This window comes from Somniosus microcephalus, chromosome 8, assembly GCF_052327205.1.
Source record: "Somniosus microcephalus isolate GS21.2 chromosome 8, FLI_Smic_1.0, whole genome shotgun sequence".
Classification (NCBI taxonomy): domain Eukaryota; kingdom Metazoa; phylum Chordata; class Chondrichthyes; order Squaliformes; family Somniosidae; genus Somniosus; species Somniosus microcephalus.
In genome coordinates this window covers 39,559,903-39,568,695 of record NC_140994.1, presented here as the reverse complement: position 1 = coordinate 39,568,695, position 8,793 = coordinate 39,559,903, and positions in this window count along the sequence as shown.

The window sequence follows — 8,793 nt, the reverse complement described above, 5'->3', positions numbered from 1 at the left end:
TTTCTACCTGAACCATAGGGATAGGCAAATGAGGCAACAGTTTAATATCTCCTACAATGCAGCACTCCCTCGATTCCTCACTGGAGTGTCAATGTTGTTTATGTCCTGAACCTGTGACCTCTGACTCAGAGAGGAGAGTGCTCCTAAATGAGCCAAGCTGACACCGCACAATGTCCAGTGCTCTTAACTGAGCCAAGCTGACACTGCACAATGTCCATGTCAACTGATGAACCAAATGCACATTTGTGTGTGTAAAATGAGGTGGTTCACCCCAGGTTACTACGTTTTTTTAAATTATATAAATCATATATGTAATATTATTCTTCCCTCTTTCGGAATTAGCCATAGGACTTTTGTGTGCAGACCTTGTAGGAGTCCTGGGTCTATGTTGAAATTTCTCACCTGTGTTTTCTTACAAACCAGCCAATCAGAGCTTACTTGCACTGATAGTTTCACATTTGTCAAGCAGTTAACAAGCTGATTAATCACCAGCACTTGTGAAGAGGCTTTAAATACAGCTGTGCAATGAGGAAATCACAATGCACAGGGAATTGGTGCTGGCATGTTTTCATATCTGACTGAAATCTCACCAGCCTTCTTGACAGTAAGCATGACAATCAAGATAACCTTTTTGGGCCTAGAGATCAACCCACAGACTAAGTTTGGGCCCAGGCTGCCAGGGTGTGAATTAGTGAGTATAGCAACGCTGGCTCAGAACGCAAAGGACATGGTATAATGTGAAGTAGAAGAACCACAACTTAAGGATAGCCACCAAGGCAATGAAGAAATTGAACTGCACAAGCTGTAACTTTAACTATGTTCAAATCTGATTGTGCAATCTAATAATTTAAGGTATTGCAAACAATGGCCCTGATTCGCAGTTGGAGGTGTACCAGAGGAATACGCCTCCGAACCGAAAAAAAAATCCAAACGTACCTGGTGTCTCCGGAACTTTGGAGTCTTCGGGTCCTGGGCCTGAAGGCATACGCCTGCGTAAAGGCCCACGGATCCCAGGGGCGCAGGCGGTTCACAAGCGTCCCTGGGATCACGTGGGCCCCGGTCAACCAATCAAAAAGAGGAATTCCTATGATGCTTATGGAGAGCCATTTACATACGGAATCCCCATAAGCATCATCGAAATCCCCAAATAAATAAGAATTCACACTACTATAAAAATAAATGTTCCCATGTTCAAAATTAACTAAAAGACCCTTTAATTAACATTTACATTTTTTGAAAAATAAATGTAAACATTTTTTTAAAAGGTCAAAATTTACCTAAACTAATTTTAAATGTATATGTTTTAATCATTTAAAAAATTTTATTTTAACATTTATTTCAACCCTTATGCTGGCAAAAGAAGGCCTTGCGCCTGATTTTACCAGACATAAGGGTTTCGTGGACATTCGCTGGGCAAATAGCCCAACTCTGTGCCAGCGAAAGAGTTTTTGCAGTAGATGCGAAGGATCTGTCGATGTGAAACTTGACAGATCGCAGGTTCCAGGTTTTCGCACGTGTGCAGCTCATGTGGAAACATGGAATTTGCGGGGCCTTTCTGAGGACAGGATGGAGTACGCGATCGGCCCCGCAAAAATCAGGGCCATTGTTATAGAAACCATACTTGGCCTTGTACTGACACAGGTGTAATTCGGTGAAGATGTCACAATGAAGGTGATGGCGTTTTAAAAGGTGTCTCATAATATTTGCAACGTGTGTGTTATGACAATACTTCATCATGGTATTAGTGGTATAATCTTAGAAATCTGATTATGAGCATCCGTGCACTTGTTATATGCAAACCTATCGTTATTTTATCATGATTGATTGACAACATTCTATCGAAAGAAATGAAGGGTATAAATCATGAGCATTTTTCATTGTTTTGCTTGGATTTCGAGAGTCTGCCTAAATGCAAGAACTGTATAAGCATTTGGCTTGCATAAGTGAATTAAGCACTCTGAAAACTTGTCTCATGAGCATGCTCGTTCTGGGTGGCACATCATATATGTTGGCACTGATTGAGAATAAGGGTTCACCAGAGAGGCCATCGGCTTGTCTCTTGTCTTCCAGGAGCCAACCTTCCATATGACTTTTGCCTTCAAACAATTCAGTCAAATTGGACCGCCTCACAAATTCTGGGGGGGGGCTTTGCCCAAAACATCTCTCTACAGATGACTTGCTGTGTATTTCCACAACTTCTCATTTTTGTTTTTGAATGCATGATGCGCACTTCCTGAGCAGTGAATTGACATACCCGATTCTGAGCTGCTAGTTGCAAACTCTCTGCACATCGAGCAGAAACTTACAGCCCTGGATTCTGAAGAGCTGCACGAATGGCAGAATGGGGACAGTCAAAAATGGCCTGCACTTTGGGGAAGCAGATTAGCTGGCCAAACTACCTTTCTTCCTGTTTCTTGTGGTCCATACTGAACTCAGTAAACTGGAGGGAGCTTCAGTCATATAACAAGTGCAGCAATGTGCTGTATAGTGGTTGACTGTTGACAAATCTCCTTTCAGTGCAGTGTTTACCTCGACTTCCACCGTCAGTGCTGCTGCTCTTGTGGATCTCAGCTGCAAATCTTCCCATATCAAGCGGTGCAACTCAGTCACAGCCTCTTTGCTCAGACGCTGCTTTTCAGTAATTTACTGGTAGCTATGCCTCGTGTAAAACACCTTAGCCTGGGTCAGCTGCAGTTATGAGCTTTCTTGTGTGTCAGCCATGGCTCAGTGGTAGCACTCTCGCCTGAGTCTGAAGGTTGTGGGTTCAAAAATCTAGGCTGACACTCCAGTGCAGTACTGAGGGAGTGCTGCACGGTTGGAGGTGCTGTCTTTCGGATGAGACGTTAAACCGATGGCCCTCTCTCAAGTGGACGTAAAAGATCCCATGGCACTATTTTTAAGAAAAGTAGGGGAGTTCTCCCCAGTGTCCTAGCCAATATTTATCCTTCAATCAACCTCACAAAAACAGATTATCTGGTCATTGTCACATTGCTGTTTGTGGGAGCTTGCTGTGCACAAATTGGCTGCTGCATCTCCCACATTACAACAGTGACTACACTCCAAAAGTACTTCATTGGCTGTAAAGCGCTTTAAGACATCCGGTGGTTGTGAAAGGTGCTATTTAAATGCAAGTCTTTTTTTCTTTGCCTTTGAAACTCCCTTTTTGCTGCCTCTTCACATTCCCAACACTGATCCTGCATTATGCTAGCTAACTAACATTTTCTCTGAAGCCTCAATGAGGGGACAGCACACTCTGTGCACCTGCTCGCAGCTTATCTAATTGAATTTCACTGTCTGGCGACATAATAGCACCCTCAACACTTCCACTGGACAACAGGCTTGTGTGCCCAGTAACTCAAGCCCCGCTCACTGCTACTGACACTGTGCACCATCGGCCCAGAAGGACATGCTCCCACACAACTTCAAAGCCAATGTAACCGTGTTGACTGCTGGGGAAACCACGTGGCTGCTTGCACAAGTTGGCAAATAGCGACACACGGTGAGTCAGCCAGAACAATTGCCAGTGTGGGGATCTCCTACAGGAGAAGTGGCAACACAGAAATGTCATCAGCAGCAATGGTTTTGGCCCCAGATGGGCCGTTTGTATCTGGGAAATGTGCAGCAAAGCTTTCCTCCCTTGTTTGGCCTTAACAGTCGCTAGTATATTCATCAAGAAATAAATTCTCTCCAACAAGGGACACCATCATTGAGTACAAAGGACTATGGCTACACATGATTATTATTGCCAAACCAGTGAAGAACTGTAATAGTAAATCAGAACAAGAAAACAACCACAACCCAACAAAGAGGAAAATAAAACAGTGAACAATATCATTAAAAAAGCAGGCAAAGTTAAAAATATCTGATAAAATTACATAGAAAAACCTGTCTGTGCAAAATGTTAGAAGATAGTGAATGTTTTTGAATGCATTTAAAGTAACTCATTTGCTTTGCAATGCCCAGGGACCACAATTCATTCAGACAGCTTAAAGAGTGTTGTGTGAATGATTGAAATGATGGACCTGGCTCTTATTATACGGGTGGTTAGTTAAAGATACATTTCTTGGTTGCATTACACTATCTATTCAGGCAGAGCGTGGAAAGGTCAAGATTGCAAATAATATACAATAGAGTTATAAATCAGAGAATTAATACATAAAAGGAATTGTCTGCTTTTATAAAATGATTGAAGAGCCATTTGTCTTTTCCCCCTGAAACTTAAATCTTGCCAACATTATAAAGCAGTTGGTCCCAGAGTATACTGTAAACATTGGATTTTTGTTTTTAAAATGAGCTTGTTAACTATTTTTATAACTTTTATGCCTTTGTGCTCTTTTGTAGCCTGAAAAATGTCTGTTTTATGTTATATAACAAATCAAAATGCAGGCTGGGAATCTCTTCCCAGCAGCGGTGTTCCACTGGGGAGGCACTTCCCCCTCCCAAGGAAGTCTCTGCTGTACCATGGGTAGCCAGCGCTGCTGGTACCTGCCAATATGACCCTAACAATCCCAGCGCAGCAGGAGAGATGCGCCTGTAACACCAACAAATGATGTAAAAGAGCCGATCTCATATTATCGCACACGGCCAGCTCTTTGAAGGCAGCACCAGTGGTGCCGCGTGGGTCCTAGTGTGTAACATTAGAACTCTAAGACAGAAATTTAAAAAGGGAGAGATTTTTATATTAGATAGTTGCCAATCATAATTCTATCGTAAAAATAAAACAGAAAATGCTCAGCCGGTCAGGCAGCATCTATGGATAAAGGAAGGTGGGGTTAACATATCAGGTCTATGCCCCTTCATAGATCTATATCAACAAACCTGTGTCACGTTAACACCAAGTGCAATCTTCCAGCAGGCCTTTTACTGTAGCCTGAAGTGGTCTTGTGAAAATAAGTCATAGCTTAATTTATGGTACACTCACATTACAATCACTTTGTACAAATAGCAAACTTGCTTATTGTAAATCATGTGTGGAGGCCTGAACTAGCTCCAAAGGGAAGCAGAGTAAAACTCCTTCTTCCAGGCTGCATTTACAATATGCCATCAACTCTTAGAAGACCTACCTAGTAACGACCATGCAGAACTGGCTCTAGATCAGTTGATAGCCATTTGAAGATCTGTGAGGTCAACTGCAAAGACCCTGCTGCCAATCTGCACCATAGGGATGGAACTACCTTTGGTACTCAAAGTCACCTCATTCTTCAACTCTTTTGCCTCTGCCTCCTAGGTTAGCACAGGGATTGCCTGCAGTATTGGCCAATATGCTGCCTACTCATGTATCACACAGGTGACTGACGTATATATCAACAAAGCCAGAAATGTTATCTTCTTTTACATTGAATAGCAACAGAAACATAACACGTCTGTCCGATATCACTGCATTGTTGCATTTCCCAAAGCACAGGCCATTTATAGCAACCATGTGGCCATCCTGTGTGTCATTAAGTGGCAATGCATCTTGCAGGTAGGTTGTGTTACCATGATTTTATAGAAATAAAGAAAAAGGTGCATTTATATTGCACCTTCCATGACCTCAGGACATCCCAAAGCACTTTACAGCCAATGAAGTACTTTTTAAAGTGTAGTCACTGTTATAATATAGGGAAGGCAATTTGCGCACAGCAAGGTCCCACAAACAGCAATGAAATACACGCCCAGATAACCTGTTTTTTAGTGATGTTGGTTGAGGGATGAATATTGGCCAGGACACCAGGAGAACTCCCTTGCTCTTCTTCGAACAGTGTCAAGGAATCTTTTACATTCACTTGAGAGGAAAGATTGGACCTCAATTTAACATCTCATCCAAAAGAGAGCACCTCCAACAGTGCAGTACTTTCTCAGTGTTGCACTGAAGTGTCAGCCTGGATTGTGCGCTCAAATCAGTGTGAGCCTCAATCCCATGACCTTCTGACTGAGGTGAGAGTGATACCACTGAGCCATGGCGGATACCTTATGTGTGAAGGTCTTTGAAAATGTGAGTGTGTAAAGGGTGTCAATTGTAGGTTGCAGCTTGAATGTGTGCCCTGCTAGAGCATGGAAATGCGTGATTAGCAGTAAATTTGTGTAAAGGCTTGGCAAGTGCCAGCAGTAAATTTGGAATGGTTTGGCAGGTAACACATTGTCGCATGCATATTTGGGCCACATACATGGTAAATGGGACAGGAGTAGTCTTATATTGGCAGCTTCCTTAAAGTGTGTCATCTTTTTCCGCATCCATACTCACCATTGACCTCACATTCCAAGATATTACTGCCAGGCATGCTGCCCTGCTGTCTTCTGGGAAGGGTGCCCTTGACTGCCCAACAAGGCTATCCTCCTTATGCAGCAGCACCTCCACTTCACCAAACATCAGATGGGATTCTGCTTCTACACCACTTGGATACAGCCTCCCTTCCTTCCTCCACATTTACTGTGGTAGCCATTGGGTTTGCACGTTAGAACTGCAATTTAAATCTTTGGGTCACTCACATCACACATGAAAACACTAACACAACCGAGCTGCATGTTGCCTGCTCACTCAGTGACACCCAAAATGGGGTGAAGCTTCGGCATATGTCTGTGGTCGTGCATGTACTCTTTCAACTTACAATATGTCAAGACAACTTCGCTGCTTTCACAATAATCTAATACAAGGGAACAGACTTGAACAGAAGGAGGGTTTAGAAATGACTATCCCTTGACTCCCTTGCAGGAAGCTATCCTGGACAACCTTGCTGATAAAAGCAAAGAGAGGGGTCTTCCCCAAGCTTTGGGCTAATACCATCCAGCTCTTTCCCCTTCACATACACATAGGCGTGAACACAAACACACAAACAATTGAGAGCTAGTATGTTATAATGCAACCTCTGTTGGAGGTTTCTATTGGATTCAGTATTGTAACATTATTCACTTTTCTGGAACAACAGCCTGCCAACGCTGCCAGTGGGCCAAAACAAGGCAGCATTTTGTCCCAATCACCATTTTCAAGCACCAGCACAGCTGCACACATCCGACTAGGTGCCTTGAGCTTGAGGTAATCGCAGGTAACTCACAGAGAAACAACAACAGAAAATGCTGGAAACACTCAGCAGGTCAGGCAGCATCTGTGGAGAGTTAATGTTTCAGGTCAATGACCTTTCGTCAGAACTGGAAAAAGCTGGAGAATTAACAGATTTTTAAGCAAGTGTGGAGCAGGGAAAGGGAGAAGGGGAGGAAAGAACAAAGGGAAGGTCTGTGATAGGCTGGAAGGCAGGAGGGATTAAAAGACAAAAGGGGTGATTGTACAAAGCAAAAGGAGATGGTAATGGGACAAGTTGAGAAACAAAAGATGACTAGATGAGGTGTAAATGGCAATGACAGAATTATCAACAACTGCCATGAGAGAAAAAAGAAAACATAGGGGCTGAGGTTATAGTCTGAAATTGTTGAACTCGATGTTGAGTCCAGAAGGCTGTAAAGCGCTTAATGGAAAGATGAGGTGCCAATCCTCGAGCTTACATTGAGCTTCATTGGAACAGTGTAAGAGGCCGAGGATGGAGAGATCAAAGTGGGAATGGAGCAGTGAATTAAAGTGACAGGCGACCGGAAGCTCGGGGTCACGCTTAACTCACAGAGAAGCATTGACAAAGAGAAGCAAATGGTGATGTCTGAAGAGGAGGGAGAACCTGCTGGTTATCAAGGACCCACTATATTTTGGGAAATACGATGATGTAGAGCAGCCATGTTCTGCTTTTGTTGCTAGCCTGTAGGAAAGGAGATGAAATAATTGGCTATGCTGACTGGCGTATCAGTCAGTTGTTTTGTACATTCACTGATAGTATAGATGATGACTATCTTAGACTGCACGGAGGCAGAGCCAAGATAAATTGCTGCTGGCGTCCTGGGAGCATCTGGCTCCCTGCTGACGAGGAGCTCGTTCGGCACGTTTCCCACAGTCACTGCCAGGCACGTGTGCCAAGGCCTGGAGATATGTTTGGTGGCATCATTGTGGATCCAGCCAATCTGTTTGTGGTACTTCTGATCTCCCTGTCATGCCTTTTTTCTTCATCTACTACTTAAAGCATGAAATGCTGCACCCCACAGTAATAAGATGACAGAGGTACCAGCAGACACTGCACTTGGTGCAGCTTCCGGCCACACCACACCCTCAGGTGGTATGAACGTTGATATTGTGGAAAGTGCTTTACAGATCCCATCTCCTTTAAGGATTTTCTTGTCCTGCAGAACCCATGGAAGGAGTTTCTGTATCATTTTCTCTGTGATATTGGTAACAATTATTTAGCTGCTTCTCTCATTGCATAACCATTTTCTCCCGAATTTGATCCTAAAAGCACGTGAGAAATATATTAAACAATAGCTGAGAATTTAAAAAAAAAATCAGATTGTAAATCATAAATTTCCAAATTCTTCAAAAATATTTTTCTTTTGACCTTTTAAATTGGGACTTAAAGCAGTTTTCTCTTAACATAATTATAATAAAAGCATTGAAAAGTGAACTGGGCCTATTGCAGAAAACGTTTACATTTATATAGCACCTCATCACTTCTTCAGCGTGCCCCAAAGTACTTCACATCTCTTGAAGTGTAGTATGTTATGTTAGGTTATGGAGGCAAATGTGGCAGTCAACTTTGTATGTAAGATCCCACAAACAGTAAATGAAATGAATGATATTGGTAGTTCACTAAAACAGGTTATCTGTTGTGGGGGCTTGCTGTGCGCAAATTGGCTGCCGCATTTCCTACAACAGTGACTGCACTTCAAAAGTGCTTCATTGGCTTTAAAGTGCCTTGGGACGTCCTGAGGTCATGAAAGGTG